Below are 20,127 nucleotides of genomic sequence, written 5' to 3' on the forward strand. Positions count from 1 at the left end.
TATATAATAATATAAAGATTTTATATACCTAACCTCAGGCTAGTGGGTATTGCTCTGTAGGCAAAAGAAAGACATCTCATTCTGGGCATATCCTCCAAGCCACAGTGCTATCATTTTGGTTGGAAAGTTGTTCAGCCAGACATTTTCTAGATGGTTACTCAGGGGTAGCAACCTATCATCTCCCAGCTAATTTTCTCTTTGTTAATGATGAAAATCAACTGTTCAGAGGCAGAAGGAGTAGAAAAACAAAAGCCAGATTCTGTTTCCAAGCACACTGTGTTGGAATTAACTTTGACAACCTTACACCAGTCCCCACTGCAGCTCTAGGAAGCCAAGTGCACATTTAGCCCATTTTTCCATTATACTGGGGAATTCTGGGTGTGCCCCAGGGAGCTGGACAGTTCCCTTCTGCTCATGGCCAGAAAAATCAATGATTGCAATTGCATTTCTTTTCCATTTCCTTATATGATTTTAATTTTGACAAATTCAGAGGATAGATCTAGACACAGTATGTTTACATTTTTGCTAGTGTTTTGACAATGATTCTCAAAACTCTAGAAGAGGAAAAAGACTATGTGGCTAGTAATAGAACCATAATATTGGAACCAGAAGAGTAGATGGGCCCAAAAGTTCTCATTACTGTGTTGATAGCTATTTGGAAGTTTGTTGGTAGAATCCTTAGAGAAATTAGCTCTTCAGCATTTTTATCTGTCCCTTGGATGAGGAAACAAGATTGTAAGCCTATCAGATTTGTGGGTGATGGAAAGTAGGGAACTGTTGCACAGTATCCAGTTATCTCAATGGCAAACACATTATAATTTAAATAGGTATGAACATAAACACCAATATTTGGGTTCAGAGTACGTTTTAAAAATTAATGATGAAGTATGACTCTAAAAGAATTCATATGACAAAACATTTAGAGATTTGTTGGATTTTGAAAAGGAAAATAAAGTTAAGCAATGAATTATTTTGGAGGGGAAGTGTAACTTTGAAAGTATCATAGGAGTATCTGATATTATTTCATTAATATAAGGAATTCCTTGAGAAAATTATTTCTACTAATGTACCTACTTAATGTCTCAGAGAGTTCTCCAGGCCACTGAAAGGTTGTCATATACCTGGTGCTACATTGATATGGCAAGTGATTGGACGTGAATTCAGATCTTCCAATCTGGCTCAGTATCTGCCATTCCATACTACCTTTTGATCTTCAGGGACACTGATAGATTTCTAGTATTCTGAGAGGAGGAATGATCTGTCATTTACTTAGTATCATGGTTAGACCTCATCAACAATGAAGTATTGAGCTCAGTTATATGCCCCACAGGATATGAAGGATGACTGGAATATGTTAATCCAGAGTGCTAATAGGACTGAAGGCTGTGTCAATGAAGTCCTTAGAAAATGAGAATATTTAACCTGTAGGAAAAATGATTTGGGAGAGCGTGGGACATACTAGCTTTTCTTAAATATGTCATATGGAATAAAAGGTTGGGTTTTCTTGGCAAAGACACCGAGTGATTTGTCATGTGTTTCTCCAGTTTATTTTATACATGAGAAACTGAGTCACAAGGTTAAATGACTTGCTTAGGGTCACATGGCTACTAAGGGTAATTATTAGAGCTATTCTACATCAGAATAGTCTTCGTTGTAAGGTTAAGATTAGTGTACCATAACTAAAGATTTGTAAGTAGATGCAGCATGAATGCTTTTCAGGGATGGAAAATAGACGATTCTTGTGTTGAGTGGGAATTTATAATTTCTGACCCTAGGTACCCCTTACAACTTGAAAATTCTGTCAGTCAACTCCCTATCCTGCATTCAAGGCCTTTTGTCATGTTCTTACAGTGATAATATCATATCTCTGAGTGTATACTTTTTATTCAAGCAAATACTTCTCTTTATTGTACCCATAAAAAGCCCTTACTTCATCCTCTGTACATTTGTGGATTTTTTTTTCTCTACAATGCCCCTCTTCTTTTCCTACTTCCTCAAAATTTTGAACTCCTTTGCTAACTTTAGAATGATAATATTCATATTAAAGATGATTATGTATGTGGAGGACAGAACACTACACTTTGAAATAAGGAAACTTTAATACAGATATGATCTGTCTATGGAACTCATTTGCCATATGCATCTGTGAAGAGATCCCTCTGTGTGCTCAGTAAATGGAGAATTGATTTGGATTGAATTGAACAGAAAAAGGAGGAGGAACCTTTCTGCTTAATCTGGGAAAGGAGTCTAACAATCAGGGCTGTCCAACAATGGAATAATTTGCCCAGTCAGATGGTAATCATCCCATTGTTGGAAGTATTCATCCAGAGTCTGGGTATGACCAAGTCAGAATGATGCAGCAGGGATTCATTTCTGCATAGGGTAAGAGCCCTCTAATCCTGATGCTATTTTTCTTTATGAAATGAAGGATTAAAAGAGAGGGAAGGAATTTGCTCTTGTACATATAGGCAACATGGTGAAGTGATTAGATGTCTGGGTTTGGAGAAAGAATATCTGGAGGTCATATCTCAGTTTTATCCCCTCAGTAAACTTGAACCATACCTCATTCCATTCATTTCTTCTTTCTTAGCTTCCATAACACTTTCTTCCTTTTAATTTAGGAACAGAAATCCGATAGATATAATCATTTCTTATTAAAAATAATGTACCAAATACTGGTTTACTTACCATCTAGGAGAGGAGAAAGAGGGAAGGGAGGCAAAAAATTTAGAATACAGGATTTTGTAAGGGTGAATGCTGAAAATCATGTATATATTTTGAAAAAAAAGCTCTAATTAAAAACATCTTATTAATTAAAAAAGAAAGAAAGAAAATAATGTACCAACAGACGACTCTGTGGATCAATTGACCATTCCTTTTTATTCCCCAGAACCTCCAAAAAGTACTCTTTCCTGTTTGCCTACTCCCTAGGTTGATTCCCAACCTAGAATGTATAGTCACTTTTTGTCTTTTCATCCCCACCACTTATCACAGTAGCTGCACGCACACACAAAAATGCTTAATATTCTCTCTCTCTCTCTCTCTCTCTCTCTCTCTCTCTCTCTCTCTCTCTCTCTCTCTCTCTCTCTCTCTCTCTCTGTTTCATTATATCAAATCCTTATCCAATTCTTTAGAACTCAATTTCCTCCTCAGTACAAAGAAAATTAGATGGAGTGATCTCAAGTGAACTTCTAGTTGTAAATTCTATGAATCTTCCCCATAACTTAAAACATCATTTGTGTGTGTAAATAGCAGCTATTTTGTGGGAATACAGCTATGACCTTTCAGTTCAGCAAGTCATTTTAATTGAACTTTGTGGCTACTGTAATAACTAGAAACACCCTATCAGCTCACAGAATCAGAGAATTTGAGATAGAAGAGACCTGAGTCCAAATGGCTCGTTTGACAGGTGAGACACTTGTATCCTGCAGAGCAGATGGGGTTTAACCCAAGTAGGAGGCATTAGAGTCAGGATCAGAACCCAGGGACTCTGTCTGAAGCCCAAATCTCTTCCCACAACCCTTACTCTAATTACAGTTGGTCTTCAATGTCAGATCTTCCCTTCTTGACCCATTTCATGTCTTTCCAATTTTCTCTTAGGCTCACTGAGTGCTACCTGAACGCTGCTTTAGAGCAGTCATATAATCTTCTCTGTATAACATCCCCACCCCTGCTGCCCAAATCTTATACTGACAGACCTATTTTATCCTCCTACTTACTACCCTGATTCTCATGCTTAGATTATAATTTTTCCTCTTCTCCAGCTCTCATAATCATTTCCTTCCTAAAAGGCTTAATTTCACTTGTAGATCCTCCATTTATCCTTATATGATCATTCATACTCATTAATGCTGTTTTGTTTTTTATTTCTTTCCTTCTTATACCTATCATACATTGTTTTATGATTCTTTGGTCATTTGGATTTTGATTCTTCTGAGATCATGGTATTCCATAGAATACCATCAAGAGAATATTGGTGAATCATTAGATGAGAATCTATATCTCTAAATACTTTCATCAGCAAAGGAGAAAAGAAACAAAAAAAATTAGGGATGAAATTTTAAAAAACACTAGAAAGTCAGCAAATAAAAATTTCAAACAACAACAACAACATTGAATTAAGAAATAAAGTATCAAAGAGACCTGAGTTTCAATTGATAAATGACAGACAAAAGCAGCTACACCCAAAGAAAGAACACTGGGAAACGAATGTGAACTATCTGCATTTTTGTTTTTCTTCCCGGGTTATTTATACCTTCTGAATCCAATTCTCCCTGTGCAACAAGAGAACTGTTCGGTTCTGCAAACATATATTGTATCGAGGATATACTGTAACCTATTCAACATATAAAGGACTGCTTGCCATCTAGGGGAGGGGGTGGAGGGAGGGAGGGAAAAAAATCGGAACAGAAACGAGTGTCAATATAAAGTAATTATTAAATAAAAATTAAAAAAATAAAAATAAAAACAAATAAAAACAAACAAAAAACAAACAAACAAAAAAAGAAATAAAGTATCAGCCAATTAAAATAATAATGGTTAAGTAATAAAAAGCATAGCAAACAAATAGGAACTTATTAGACACTCAGGTTTAAAAAGGCATTTCAATATGCTAGAGAATGTTTAGGAAAAAACAGTAAAGATGGTAAAGGCCCTTGGAACTATATTAAAAAGGAATTGTTGAAGGAAGTGGGGAAATTTAACCCGGGAAAGGGAGGACCCTGGGAAACAGTAACCATCTTCAAGTATTCAAAGTCTGTCACATAATAAAAGGATTAATATTGTTCTGCTTAGCCCAAGAGGTCAGAAACAATGATGGACATCACAAAGAGGAACATTTAAGTTCAGGAGGAACTTCCTAGCAATTGAAACGATTTGTCAAGCAGTAGGATGGGCAGCCACAATAATAATAATAATAATAATAGTCTCCCCATCTTTGGAAGTCTTCAAGCAGAGGCTGGAGCAACATTTGTCAGAGAAGTTCTAAAGAGTGCTAACTGGAGTATGAACTAGACTCGAGGCTACTATGGATCCTTACAGCTCTCAAATACCATACTCAATGTGATGTCTATAATCCTTAGCACGTATCAAATTTACAAAAAAGATATTTAGTCCATGCTGAGTGTAGCAGGACAAGGAGGGACAGGACTGAGCTTGTGATTTCGTTGACATAAGAAATTTCTAGATGAGGTAACAGCCTCTACTCAGGCAGATATGGGGGGGGGGAGGAACCTCTCTGTGATTTCCAGTATTATACAGTTATCCTAAATCCCTGAAACAGTGAAAGACATGCCATGGATCATGCAACTGGTATGTGTCACAGAAAGGAATGGAACCAAGTCTTCCTGATTTCAAACAAGCCAGTATCAGAAAGCAAAGGAATTGAGCCCACCACAAAGAACTCACAAAGGAGTGGGAAGTTCTAGATACATTCTATAAACTATTTAAAAGACCAATTAATTCCAATATCATATAAGCTATTTGCAAAAATAGAAAAAGAAGGCAGTTTACCAAACTCTTTCTATAAGGCAAATATGAAAGTTATTGACCAAAGGAATACACATGTAGATATTTATTTGTTATTAAAGAGAAGAAACGTTGGGATGTTTAAAACTGTTGAACCTTTTCTCAAGTGTGATCTGTCCCTCTCTTCTCCTATTTAATTTTTGATCCAGTTCATTTTATATCTATGTTGACTGAGATCTATGTAGCATATGATCTGCCTATACAACTCCAGGAAATATATGGTTTTCACCCTTTAGGTTTCCTTAGCATGCAATAGTTAGACAATTTTTAGAGTAAAGAAAAGTAATCCAATCCTAAAAAAGAGGGAAAAAAAGATTTGTGATGTCTTGTTTCAAGTTCTTCCTCTACTCTAGCTCTCTATTCCTACAAACCTTACTGATTTGACATCATGAGTAATATTTCAACAAACATAGCTCACTCAGTGGTCCAGATGATGATGATCCTCTTCATGCTTTGCTAGAAGGTAAGCTCTTTGAGGCAAGGAATTATTTTATTTTTATCAATGTATCCCAGTTCCTAGCACAGTGTCCAGAATTGAGAGGGTATTTAATAAACACTTGTTGAATACGATTCATTAGCTGTTCTTTCCCATGAGATTATGAGCTCCTTAGAGGCTAGTTCTCTCAACTTTTTGCTTATTCTTGGATTTCAATTGCTTAGCATGGTTTCTAACTCATCACAAATGCCCATTGATTTAACCTAGCTAGGCTAATTATTTGTTATTAGACATGGATCTATACTTAAAACCTTTCTTTTTTGTTCAGATGTGAAAGAGCTTTCAGTTCTTTTGTGTTAGCCTTAAGAGAACCCTGGGCAGTTGCGCAGATTGAGGAGATTCTAGAGAAAAGACACATCTCTTTGGTGAATGTATTTTCTACCCAAAGAGACCTGGGCTTTCTCCAGTTCAATACAACAATATTTATGGTGTACTGACAGCGTGCAAGACACTGTGCTAGGGACATGTGTGAGGGGAGAGCAGGAATACAAAACCAAAAATGGAAAATAGGCCCTGTCCACAAGCTTTCATTCTAACATGCGAATACATTCACAAGGAAAAGAGGCATGATAATTTCGGAAAGAACGAACTCTTAATAACATGGGAATCAGTAGAAACTTGAGGAAGGAGGTAGCACTTAATCTGAGTGCTGAAGGAAGCTTAGGATTCAAAGAGATGAAAGCGAAACTGGAGTGCATTCTAGGCATGAGGTCCAGTTTGTGCAAAGGTATGGAAATAGGATATGGATTCTGGAAAACAGCTAGGAGGCCAGTCTGCTGGAATGGAATTGATGAAGGGAAGTAATATCCCATAATCCTATAACAGATAGGCTGGAACCAGAGTACAAAAAAGTTTAAATGCCACGCTGAGATATTTCAACTAAATCTAAGACTGCCCTGTGAATGTTCCTTAATACAGTGAGACTTTAGCTTCAGGAAGATGGATTGAGCAGCTGTGTGGAAGACGGGGGAAAAAAGAGGACAGATAAGAAGCCAAGTGTCCAGTGACAGCTCTCCTGAGTTATGATGAGGTCCTTAAATTTGGTGGTAGATGTCTTAGTCTGGAAAGAACAGAGCTTCTATTCCACATGAAGAGAAATGGAAGAAATGGGAAATTTATAGTCTGGAGAGGTAAAGGTTTGCACCTTACAAATTGTTACTGGGGTTTAGAAAGCCCAGACTTGTTCAATTCATCCACAGAAGCAGAGCTACTACTTCTTTCTGGAGTTTGTTTTTTACCTTTCTAATAAGTGGACTTAATGATTGTCAAGGACGGACCAGTTATAATATTCTGTTGTATGTCTCCTCTCTGTTCTGATCTTCTCTATCCTAATATCCCTTTATTTCTGACTTTCCCTGTGCTAAGGTCTCTCCCCACTCTGATAGTTTCAGTCCTAAGGACCCTCCAAGTGTTGACATTTCCCCCCAGGATCTGTCTTTCACAAAATAATAATAGGCCATATGAAGACTCTCAGATGACACAGTTTTCCATTATCACTTTACAGATAGTGCCTTTCTTACTGCACAAAACACTTATCATCCAGTTCAGAGAGCCATAAGTTGTAGCCATGCTAGAATACCCTTTCAATTCCTCTATGCCAGCAGCCTACATTATATTGATAAGGAAACTGAGGCCTTGAAAGAGAGTGGCAGTTAATGCAAGAACACATGGCCAGTTCTTGACAGAGTTAGAATTAGAATCCATCCCCTCCTTCTAGTCCCCTTTTCCACTACATCCTAGCCTGATCAGACCAGATTTTCAGAAAGTTTTCGTGTGTGTGTGTTTTAATTTATGAACTTCTAATAATTCACATTTGGGGTCTCACAAAAGCCATCTTCAGACAGGTTTTGAAGGCCAATTGGATTTCTCACAGCTGATGCTGACTTTGCTACTGCCAGCCAGAGGATACAGCTTCGACAAATTCAGCAAACATTTACCCCTTGGTCTCTGGGAATCATGCCGTGTTTGTCACAGGCTCTGATATAAGAATATATTATGTCCAATTATGAAATGCCATGGTCTTGGTCTTGAATTAATTTGCTTTCAAATGCTATTTATAGGCTGGCTTCATTCTATCTACAGACTAGGTTTTTCAAGTTGAAAAATGGCTTGCACATAGTAAGAAGAAGAGCACTAGATTTGAAGTTGAGATAGCTGGGTTCAAATTCACCTTTGGCCTGTACCAGCTACGTGACCATAAGTAAGTCCCTAGTTTTTCAATTACAAAATGGAATAATAAAAGAACCACCACTTGGTGTATTTGTAGAATCAAATGAGATAATATATGCCAAAGACTTTGCAAATGTTTAAAATGTACTATCAATTCAGTTTTCAAAAAAAAAAATATTTTCTGAATTGAATCTAAAACGTCCAGTACATTTTAATTCTTGGCTTTTAGAATATTCAAACATGCTTCCCTTCCAAAGTGATTAATATGATGTCACCAGAATGGCAAGTGGGACTATGCTCCATTGGCCTAGGGGTACAGGGACATTCTTCAAAGAACCCAAGAGCACATGTTTTCTCACGACAGCACCCGTAACCTGATCTAGATGGGCCCAGATGCCCTAAGTGATGATTTGTGGAGGAGTAAATTCTCTTTCCCTGAAAGGATGCTCAATAAGCCACAGGATGAGCCCAGTCACAGATGGCATATGGCACAAAGTTGGATTCAATAAGGTTTCTTCCAGTTCCGGGCATCTATGGGACTAATTATACTGATTATATTGTATGTGCTTTGTATGTAGTTAGTTATTTACATGTGTCCACCCCACCCTACTCCCCTATTACCTTGTGAGCTCCCTTTTCTCTTGCTTTATTTCAACAAAATCTTGTACAGTTGTATTTATGTTAAGTCTTGGCTACGTCTCTGTATTGCCAGTGATGTTTTAAATGGAATTCATGGAAAGCATGAATTGGGCCGGCTGGCTATTGGTGTAGCTTCTGATGATCACAGTTTGTGACTCTGTGATGTGACCTCTACAAAATCCCAATGGGACAAGGCATGGCGAGAGTTTTTATTTCCATTGTACAAGGAGAAAATATTCCCAGAGAAGCCAAATGACAAATTTCTCCTTCCCGTTCCAAACGTGTCAAGCCAAACAAAGCAGATTCTCTAGTTGACCATGTACAAACACACCCGTGTGAGTATATAGTCCAGTAGCCAGAGCACTGGGCTTAAAGTCACAAAGACCTACATTTAAATTCAGTCTCAGATAGTAACTAATTGTGTGATCTTGGGTAAGTCATTTGAATCTGCCACAATTTCCTCAACTGTAAAATGAATATCTTTCTTCCTCTCCATCTGATTATGAGAATCAGATAAGATAATATTGGCCTGGCACATAGTAGGCACTTTATAAATACATGTTCTCCTTCCCGACCTCTCAGTCCTCCTGGCAACTCAGTCCTATCTGTAGGGCCTTATTGGCTTCAGTTTTCCCATCTGAAAAATGATGGAATTCAGAAAGGTGATGTCTAAGGGCCCTTGCAGCTTCAAATCCTATGATCCTTGCGACATTTTAAGATTGATTGAATCTGTGTGGTACATTGAGAAAATCCTCGAACTCTGAGAGGTTTCTCAAACCAGCCACAATCGCCCTGGAAGATGAGCCCTCACTGCTACGTGACCTCGATCTCCCAATTTACGAGCAGGAGATTTTTTTTTTTCTTTTCCACATGTTGTTAAAGCTAATTTAGCAACAACAACAAAAACAACAAGTAAACCTTTCAGCCCTTTTTGGGTAAGTGTTGTCTGTGTTTGTTCCAGCAAATCCCAGGGAGAAGCAGGGTATTTGTGACTGCAAGGTAACAGAGCATCCCTTTGGGATCTGATTATCCTCTGAATTAAAAGTGGCTTTTCTGCAAGCAGAAGATTAGTTTGGTCATTAATAGTGATGAACAAAGCATGGAGGTGATTGCTAAATGCCTTTGAAGGTGTAGGATGTGTGTGTGCATGCTTGTTTGTATATATGGGTTTGTGCATGTGTGCATCTGTGCATTGTGATAGACTGACGCAAGCTACATTTCAAAGGTTTAACCATGGACAAAGTTTATCTTCTCACCTTATTCAAGAGTTCAGTCCTCCTCAGGTTCCCTTGGATGACAAGTCACCCGCTGCTCTCTTAAACCCTTTTTTATCAGAGTTTTATGCAGATGTAATCATTATAAGAAGCCTTTTTCTTGAGATTGGTGACTATATTGGGTAGGCTTGGCTCAGAAATGGAATGAATTCATCAGGAACAGAAGAAAGCCCTTTTTTCTCCCCTAGTAATGCTGTTCTTCCACCCCGCTGAGTCAACAGGGCTCTGGCTGTTAGTTTTTAGTGGAAGGAGGTTTTCTACATCCTCCTTGTGGGGTAAAATAGACTGAAGACCCAAATCCCAGCCTTTAAACCTCAGGTGCCTCCATGGCAAATAACCAAGGTGCCAGAGACTGTGTTGCAGACACCCTTCATGTTGGAGCAGGACAGCAAGTCTCCTTCTCTAAGTCTTTTATGTGTCCTGTCCCCTGTGGCAGTGAAGTCAATGGATTTCTTTTCAGAATCATGGTTTTAAATTATTGTAAATCTTATTTCAATCTTCTCAGAATCATGGTGTTTAAATACATGTAATTTTAAATAATTATAAATTTTACTTAAATTTACAGTTTAATTTTATTTGAAGGTTAAGAAAATAAAAATGTAGATGACAAGAATAATACTACTAATAATATAATGGCTAAAATTGTTATAATGTCTACTATATGCTAGACACTGTGCTAAGCACTTTACAAATATGATTTCATTTGATTCTTAACAATATGTTTCCCCATCTAAATTCATAGACCCACTGGAATCTGGCCACAGATTTCTTTTATTTTTTTTGGCATTAAACCTTCCCAAATTTATAATTTTTTAAAAAAATAATGATAATAGCTTTTCATCTTTCAAAATACATTCAAAGGCAGCTTCTAACATTCATCTTTGCAAAACGCATGTTCCAAGTCCTTTTCCCTCCTTCCCCTGCTCCCGACAGCAAGCAGTCCAATATAAGTAATTCCTTCAAACACATTTCCACATTTATCATGCTGCACAAGAAAAATCAAATCTAAAAAGAAAAAAAATGGGAAAGAAAAAAAAAAACAAGCAATCAAACACAACAAAAGGTGAAAATACAATGTTGTGATCCATATTCAATCCTCAAAGTCCTCTCTCTGAATGCAGATGGCTCTCTCCATTGCCTGAATCACGTCATTGTTGAAAAAGAGCCAAGTCCATCACAGTTGATCATCATATAATCTTGTTGTTGCTGTATACGATGTTCTCTTGGTTCTACTCACTTTACTTAGCATTGATTCATGTAAGTCTCCATTGCATTCATATACCATTCAGTTGTTCTCCAACTGATGGGCATCCATTCAGTTTCCATTTCCTTGCCACTACAAAAAAGGTTGGTACAAACATTTTTGCACATGTGGTTCCTTTTTCCTTTTTTAAGATTTTTTTGAGATACAGATTCAGTAATGAGACAACGGGATCAAAGGATATGTACAATTTGATAGCCCTTTGGGCATAGTTCCAAATCGCTCTCCAGAATAATTGGATCCATTCACAGTTCCACCAACAATGTATTAGTGTCCCAGTTTTCCCACATCCCCTCTAACATTTAGCATTATCTTTTCTCATCATCTTAGCCAATCTAAGAGGTTTGAAATAGTACCTTGGAGTTGTCTTAATTTGCATTTCTTTGATTAATAGTGATTTAGAACATATTTTCATATGGCTAGAAATTGGCCAGAGACTTGTTTAGGATTAGTTAGATCTTAGATCAGAATCTCTTCTTTAAATACCCTTGCTTCCCTCTTACCTTTTAAGGATATCCAATTGAGAAATGGAAACTCCCCCACTCTTCCAGCCCTGCCTTCATGAGGTTTCAAAACCAGTTGACAAGATTCAGACAAATTGTTTTTTTGGTTCTCATGCATGGTTCTCGGATTGCCGACTGCTTCTTTCTGCCATTCCAAGACGATCGTGGGCAGTGCTGGAATTTACCTAGCACCATCCCTGGCATGCAATAAGCACTTAATAAATATTGATTAGTTGATGGAGAAAACTTAAAAAGTTTTTTTTTAAGCATACCAGCTTTTCTTATTATCATTCAGTCATTTGCAAGTATCGAGTAGACATGTATTAAGTACTTACTGTGTACAAAGCATCATGCAGGCTTTGGTATTGGCAACAAAGGTGATAGCAGGCAGTTGAAAAGCTTCAATATGTTTGAGCAGGAGGCCAGTGTACGATGAGGAGCAGATTCCATTAATTTGGAAATAGTTCTCCCAAACACTTTGTAATTATCGGGGATTATCCAGTGTGGTAATAGAAGGGACCACAACCACCATCCTAGTGGCTACATTTGTGCATGAGTAGGAGACACCTTCCATGGGGGTTTTACTATTCATATGTAGGACCAACTTGGAGAGTTTGTCTCCCTAAGCCATTTGGCTGAATAATTTTCTCCATGGTCCTTTCTTTTCTGATCACAATTCAGTCCAACTCATCAAACATTTCATAGGATCTTAAGACTTGGAGCTAGTCATGACTTTAGAAACCATTTCATCCAACTGCCCAGTTATTACAGAAAAGAGAAATGTTATCCAGAAGGATGAAAGAACCTATGTTCAGTGCAACAGAGGCCATTAGTGTAGAGGAGAAGCCATTCACTCCAGCTCCAAATGCAGGCTTTCCATTACTCCCTACTGCAATTAATATTTTAAATGCCTACACTATAAAGGTGGGGTCTATGTGGGAAATCTGACATGGACACAGAAGGTCCAATGGGGATAACACAGGCACTTGTGTCATTGGATGACCTGTGTAAAAATCCAGTTTTACATCCATGATCCCAAGTTTCTAAAGTTCTATGAACAGGATCTATGCACATGAAGTGGGGAAGAAGACTTCAACCTGATGGAACTTACGGAAATTTGATGGAACAGGTTACAACTAGCCTTGAAGGAACAGAAGGTTATATAGCAGGTGAAGATCCCAAGATGGATCTTCTTAGATCACTTCTGGCTAGGCTACAGCCTGTATTGGAAAGAAGCTTGGTCTGGTCAGATATAAGGAGATTTTAGTACTCAGCCACCAAAGCTTTAGCTTCAAGTGGAAATGGAAGAAGAAAGAGTGGATGGAGACCTCTGCATATAATTGGACTTCAAACCACATAATATAATCTTGACTTTGTCATACATTAGCACACGTATGTCTTAGAGAGCTAACTTTTTTCAGAATCTTAATTTCCTTCTCTGAAAAATAAGATATTGGGGGAAAGGGAAAAAGTGATTGCTATGATCAATTCTTGTTCTAAGACCTGTGCCTACAAACCTGCAGTGTTAATGGAGAGGATCCCATTTGGGATCAGCAAGGGAAAAATGTGAAACATGGGGCTTGATATTGTTCTCAATCTCCCTCTCTACCTCCATGTCAAGGACTGCCTAGCTGCCATTGTTTTAAAGACACTCTCCTTGTTAGCTAATCAGGCCCAGATATGAAAAGAGCCCCAGATGGGTTCTTTCTATGAAGTGTCAGCAGGTTGACCTGAATGGTTGGCAGCCCCCTCAGCTCAGTCTTGGACAGAGCAAATCTTGCTTTTGCTGGCCTGGAAACTTCCTGGCTCTTGCCCACAGCCATCTGCTCAAGGGCTGGCTGCCTAGGAAAAAAAAAAGTATCTAAGCCACCTGTTTGGAGGTTTTAGAAAGAATGACATTCAAGTACCTGAACAAAGTCTACTGCAGAAAGGGAGGGAGGGTTCTTCTATAAAAAGGAAAAGAAAACTGCCTTCTCTTACATTAAAGCCTGAATAGAATACTATTGATAATATCCAGCAACTCCAAAATAGTCTCTTTTCAACAAAATCAGCACACCCAGGGACACAAAATGAAAAGGTAGTTTGGGCTACTAAGTAGAAACCATATTGACTTGTCAACCAGTGTAGCCTGGAAGGGTATTTCTATTCCCTTACCTCTATGAAGATTTCTTCTACCAAAGCTCAGCTCAAAGGCCAAATCCTTTATCTTCATGTCATAAGTCCTCCTTAGGTTTTCACAAAGCTTTCACTTCTGGTCTCTCCACTCCCACTTATCTTCTTCTTAGTAGGTGATTAATATTTCACATATATATATATTATGTGTGTATAAATATATATACACATATACATATATGGATGATATACATAGATAACTTATGTGTATATGCATATGTAGATATATACATACATTACTTATGTATATATATATACATATATAGATGATATACATACATTATATATGTGTGTATATATGTCTATGTGTTTCCCTGACTTCTCTGGCCATGGGTCCACACAGTAGATGTTTGGTAAATATTTGTTGAATGGAATTGATAGTTTTTATTTTTTAATTACAGCTTTTTTATTTTTAAAACATATGAATGGCTAATTCTTCAACATTAACCCTTGCAAAGCCTTGTGTTCTAATTTTCCTCCCTTCCCTCACCCCCTCCCCTAGGTGGCAAGTAGTCCAATATATGTTAAACATGATAGCAATATGTTAAATCCTATATATGCATACATATTTGTACAATTATCTTGCTTCATAAGAAAAATCATATCAAACCAGAGAAAATGAGAAAGAAATAAAATGCAAGCAAACAACAACAACAAAAAGAGTGAAAATGTTATGTTGTGAGCCACACTCAGTTCTCACGGTCCTTTCTCTGGGTGTAGATGCCTCTCTTCATGACAAGAGCATTGGAGTTGGTCTGAATGATCTCACTGTTGAAGAGAGTCATGTCCATCAGAATTGAGCATCATATAATCATCTTGTTACTATGTACATTGATCTTCTGATTCTGCTCATTTCATTCAGCATCAGTTCATGTAAGTTTCTCCAGGCCTTTCTGAAGTCATCTTGCTGATCGTTTCTTACAGAACAATAATATTCCATAACTGAACTAATATTTCTATAAGATAGGGATGCTTTGTACTATTTCTCAGAAATATGGTGTTAAATACACAATAAATACAGACGATGTCAAAGAAAACTAATTATACTGAAATACAGTAGTCAAAACATTGAGAAAAGACAAGCTCTTTGGTGCCAGGTTAGGAACCCTTAGATCTAAAGGGAAGTTTCTAACAAGATTATTGTAAAAAACAAGACGTCAATAGGTCGTTGTCTTGGGGTAGCACCACACTTACTGGATAGCTCCCAACTAAGATCAAGCTAATGAGGAATAAAGGATCTGACTATCACTGTGTTTTAAGTAAAATTTTGGTCACCTGAATGCATCCCCTTCTTAGTCATTTTCTCTTGAGCCTTTCTGTGAATCTGTCACCTCTTTTATAATTAAACCAGTTTATTTAGGTTTTTTTGTTTGTTTGTGTAAATAAAAGCCAAGAGGGGAGCAGGAACTCTGGACCCTAGAATCAGGACATACCTGAGTTACAGTCCCATTTCTGATACTCATTAGCCATGTGAGCCCAAGTGGTCCATTTACTTTCTCTGAGCCTCAGTTTCTCTCTTCATAAAATGAGAATGGTAACACTTGTTACCAAAAATGGGGCATTTTACTTAGGACTTTACAAATAATATTGTATTGTCTTCACTGACATTATCATAGACTCTTGGAGGCAGAGGTAGAAGAGATTTTATAAACAATCTACTTAGAGGATCTGAATTATCTACTTGGAAGGGAACAAACAGTTCAAATGCCTCATTTTGCAAATAAGAAACTTTAGGTGAGGGATGGTGGTGGCATTGATTTGGCTAAAGTTACATGGTATGCTCAAATGTCAATGGCTAGATTTGAACTCAAGAACCCAGAGCCAGAGTTTGGTCTTGCTGATTTTCATTGTAATAGAAAAATGTCTTCTCTTCCTCTCTCCTTTCTACTTGGTAGAGGATTAAATTACTGATCAATCAACAGGGCTGACTTTTGGGATTCTCAGGTATGGACTGGAGTGCATGTTTTGTGGAATATCGGCAGTTCAGGGCCAACATTCACAATTGGGAAGGGCTGACTAGCCTTCCACTGGCTGAATGGACAATGAGTGTAAATCTGTTCAGAGATTTCTCATTGAGGTCCCCAGATTTTCCCATCAATGACTCATCTTTCCAATCTGGTGGGCAAATCTTACGGGTCCATGTGTAAATGGAAAGGGAGGCCATGTGGCTTCTGAGAGGGCCTGCTAAGTGGATGAACAGCCTTAGTGTTTATGGTTGAGAAGGACTATATAAATCTTTTTTTAAATCAGGGAAATCACACTTTTTTGTCTTTGTCCATCTGTCTAGACATCAGTGGAGTGTGTGTGTGTGTGTGTGTGTGTGTGTGTGTGTGTGTGTGTGTGTTTAAAATGGCAGTTTTCATTGGATGGATATGTAGTAGCAGACACGATATGCTTAAACTCTTCTAAATCTCTCACTAGTCTGAGGGTGGTAATGAGACTCCAGCAAAAGATGAGGATGCAACAATAGGGAGATCTAAGAACTGTGGAATATAGATAAACAGTCATGAATTAGATGTCATGGATTTTTCCTTGGCCACAAATTAAAGAGAAGGGTATCATCTCAACCACTTTGTTGAATACAATATAGGGTTTTACTCTCTAGAGGGGGATAATAAGAGACTTTGTAAAGGAAGTATTATCTCATCTGCAGAAGAAAGAATAGGTAGAGGCACAAGTGATGAAGGAGAAGACTTTTGGTTTGGGGATGGAATTGTATGGCTCATGCAGGCTCCCGAAGCTACAACATGGAAGGTTGAGTTTGAAGAGCAACTCAAACTACCTTTCATTTGCTTGCAGTATAAAGAAAATGAAAGCAGATGCTGAGAAGTAAAACTGTTACTGTGACTTAGCTTTGGCCAACCTGAGAATTTTCATTTTGACCAAGCTGAGAATTTTACTTTGGATTCTTAAGACATTCAGGACTCCTTGAAGGTACAAAAAAGTGGCATGATTAAACCAAATATATGGGTATTTAGAGTTAGAATTTGACAGATTACAAAGGATAAATTAGAGAGGAGAGAGACTAGAAACAAAAAAACAAAGAAGAAACAAATGAAAAAATTGCAAAGAGACCTACATAGCTAATTCACCAGGACATTCCAGAATCAGAGGAAGTGAAAGTCCAGGTGTCATTGGGGCGGAAAGGTGGGATTAGACTGTTTGGCTCCATAGGGCAGACTGAGCCTTGAAGGAAGGCAGTGAAAGAAGGTCCCAATGTTGCAAAGAGGCAGATTTCAATTTAGTAATTCGATGATTCCTCACAAGTTAGTATGTCATTAATTCAATGTCTATAAGATTTTTTTTTTTGATGGCTTCACTCTCTTTACTGGTAAAGACTGCACCCATATTACTCTCCCTTAGCCTTTGGTATTATTTCTCTGTCCATCAATTCTCCATGGAGCACCTATACAAAAGGAGGACTTGCTTCTATTTTCTTTGAAATTTTGTCAAAGCTAATTCTACCTGCCCTTCTGTTGCCCCTTATTCAGCATGTGATGATCTGCCTATTTTCAGATCACACATGTCCTTTCATGCTCTTTCTTCTATACAAATACATCTTGAATGATGACAAAATCTGCTCATTGAAGGGTTTGTTCTTGACCAGCTACAACTGCCTCCCTCCATGCCCCATGTGGTACCTGGAGGAAGCTTAGGGGAAGGTGTTCCTTATAAAGACATCCCTCACCCTGTCCAGTTACTGGTTGGCATTAATCAGAATCTGCATATTCATAAAGAGGCTGGAAGAGATTTAAGAAAAGTTGTCACCAGAGCTACCTTCCTGAATAGATATTCCTCTACCATCCATGTATCTTCCTCATTCATTTCAGGTGGATCCCCTGTGAACAAGACATTATCTTCTCTGCAGTACCCTCAGCATTTCTAGAGCTTTGGGTGGAGCTTCCAGCAGGTGGAGCTCCACTAAGGCACATGATGGAATGGATTAGTGCTCTTCTATTTATTTCAGGCCCCATCTTTCATGGAACCTCCATATTAATTAAATAGTAGAAAGCTCTTGAATGGGAATTCAAGGGAGATAAACATATATATTTCCTCAGTTTCTTCATCTATTTCATCTATACTTGATCAACCTGGAAAAAGAAATGGAAAACCATTCCAGTATCTTTGCCAAGAAAACCCCAAATATGTCCATAAAGAGTCAGATGTAATAGAAAAATGACTGAACAACAACAACCAAAAAAAAAAAAAATCACCCTCCTAAATCTCCTGCCTGATTACTTTCTCGCAGATAACTCCCCACTATGTCCTAGCTCTCATTGCCAAACTAGACAGTTCCCAGTTCTCTCAAATGGACTCTGTTCTCCTGCCTTTACTCATGCTGTTCTATATCACTGGAAGGTCCTTCCTTCCTATTCTCTTCCTGCTAATTTCTGCACATTCTTCCACGTCCAGATTATCAATCATTTGTCCATGAAGCATTTTTCTGATCACCTGCAGATTCACCAAGTTGTTGTTTTGCCTTCCCTTGCACGGTGATCATTTCCTCATGGCAGTGGGTTCAGGCTGGGATCCAATAGTTTCTCTCGGATCTAATTGTTTGCATCATGAATCCTGGTAATGTCTAACATGCCTGTGCTCCTGATGCTTAACAACCGCTTCATTCATCAGGACTCCATTTCAAGCCTATTTCTCTCCTGGCTTCCTGACAAACCCAGCCTCTTCTTCCTCTGCATGATGCCTTTCATGGTTTATAGGACCACAGGACAGATCTATCAATCTCAGCACCAGAGTGATGGAGCTCCTGAGCTCCTTGATGGCAGAACCCCAATCCTATGTTTTGGACAAAATTAATTTGAAGATGTTCAAACTTTGAAGGCTTTGGAAGATAGACAATTCAAAGGGAGAAGGTCTCTGTGGCTTAGATTTTGTCTTTAGACTAAGGCTATCGCACTGTTTGAGCCTTAAGTACAATTCCCTAAAATGGATAGATGTTTACATAACTTCAAAGGATCTCAGGATGAAAAAAAAAATCTCATCCAACTCTGACCCAATCTCCAAATTCTGTCTTTGACATCCATACCAAGTGTCTTCCAGCTGCCACTTATATAAATATCTCCAATGATGAGGGTAAAGTCACCTAGACCACTGAAGAAATCTTTAATTATTCATTTCCCCTTAATAATCTTTAATTTGTTTCTTTCCTGTTTGTTCTCCTTCCCTATGCATGTGTACACACACAGAGACACACATCCATCCATTATGACCCCTGAGATCAAACACATGAAGATTTTTCCATGTAATATTCCTTCATAAATTTAGAAAGAGATATTTCTGTCCCCCACTCTTTTCCAGGTTAACATTCTGAATTCCTTTATGTAATCCTTGCAGCTCAGTTTCCATCTTAACCACATATCCCTTATTCTGTTCTTCTGCAGTTGACTTTTTGAACTAAAGTCTAAGACTTTACTTCAAAGCCTGGTAGCTGACATTTTATTGGATTCAATCCAGTATTTTTACCTGTTTCTTTATTTTTATTTTTTATCTTTAAATCAAATTTTTATGTTTTATTTTTTTTATTTTACCTGCTTGTTGTCTTTTCAGATTTTAAAGCTCTATGGGTTATCTCCCCGTACCAATTTATTCTCATATGAGGGCTGCTACTCTTCCTTCTAGGGTTTCTTGTCTCTTTGCCAAGAAGCTGGAACTCAGGCACCCACACTTATTAAGTATGACTTTTCATTTATTTAGTTTGTTCAGTAACAGCCTGTGATTCTGAAATGCTGGATTTCTATTGACTTTTTGCTGTTCTGATGTAAGCCCAGAGCTTCATATTGCCTCAAGTCACAAACCAAGATAGAAGGAGTTTTGTTTTGAGAATCTTTTCTGAGAGATCTAATTACCTTTGACTAACAAACAGGGAAATATCATTAGTATGAAAACATAAAATATGGCCTATTGGTACCTTCATGGAGGCTGTTCTATGAACAATGCCTTTGGGCTTAACTTTGGGAATATTAACTCCTTTTCATCTGGTGTTGAAGTCTGTCTCTTTGACTTAGAATGAAATTATGAAAAATCAAAAAGTGGTTCAGAATCCTGATTTAAGATGCGTCTCAGCAAGATAAT

At 37.9% G+C, this 20,127-nt stretch overlaps 1 protein-coding gene and 1 long non-coding RNA gene across 3 annotated transcripts in view; one reads left to right on the plus strand and one right to left on the minus strand.

Annotated features, from left to right (window-relative positions):
- TAFA5 (TAFA chemokine like family member 5) overlaps positions 1-20,127 on the plus strand; it is a 532,252-nt gene that overhangs the window by 421,358 nt on the left and 90,767 nt on the right. The window lies entirely within an intron of this gene.
- LOC127539079 (uncharacterized) overlaps positions 3,077-20,127 on the minus strand; it is a 675,724-nt gene continuing 658,673 nt past the window's right edge. Inside the window, exon 2 of the long non-coding RNA XR_007947825.1 lies at positions 3,077-4,143. This is a non-coding gene — a long non-coding RNA (uncharacterized LOC127539079). The remainder of the gene's footprint in view (positions 4,144-20,127) is intronic.

This window comes from Antechinus flavipes, chromosome 5 (assembly GCF_016432865.1).
Source record: "Antechinus flavipes isolate AdamAnt ecotype Samford, QLD, Australia chromosome 5, AdamAnt_v2, whole genome shotgun sequence".
Lineage (NCBI taxonomy): Eukaryota > Metazoa > Chordata > Mammalia > Dasyuromorphia > Dasyuridae > Antechinus > Antechinus flavipes.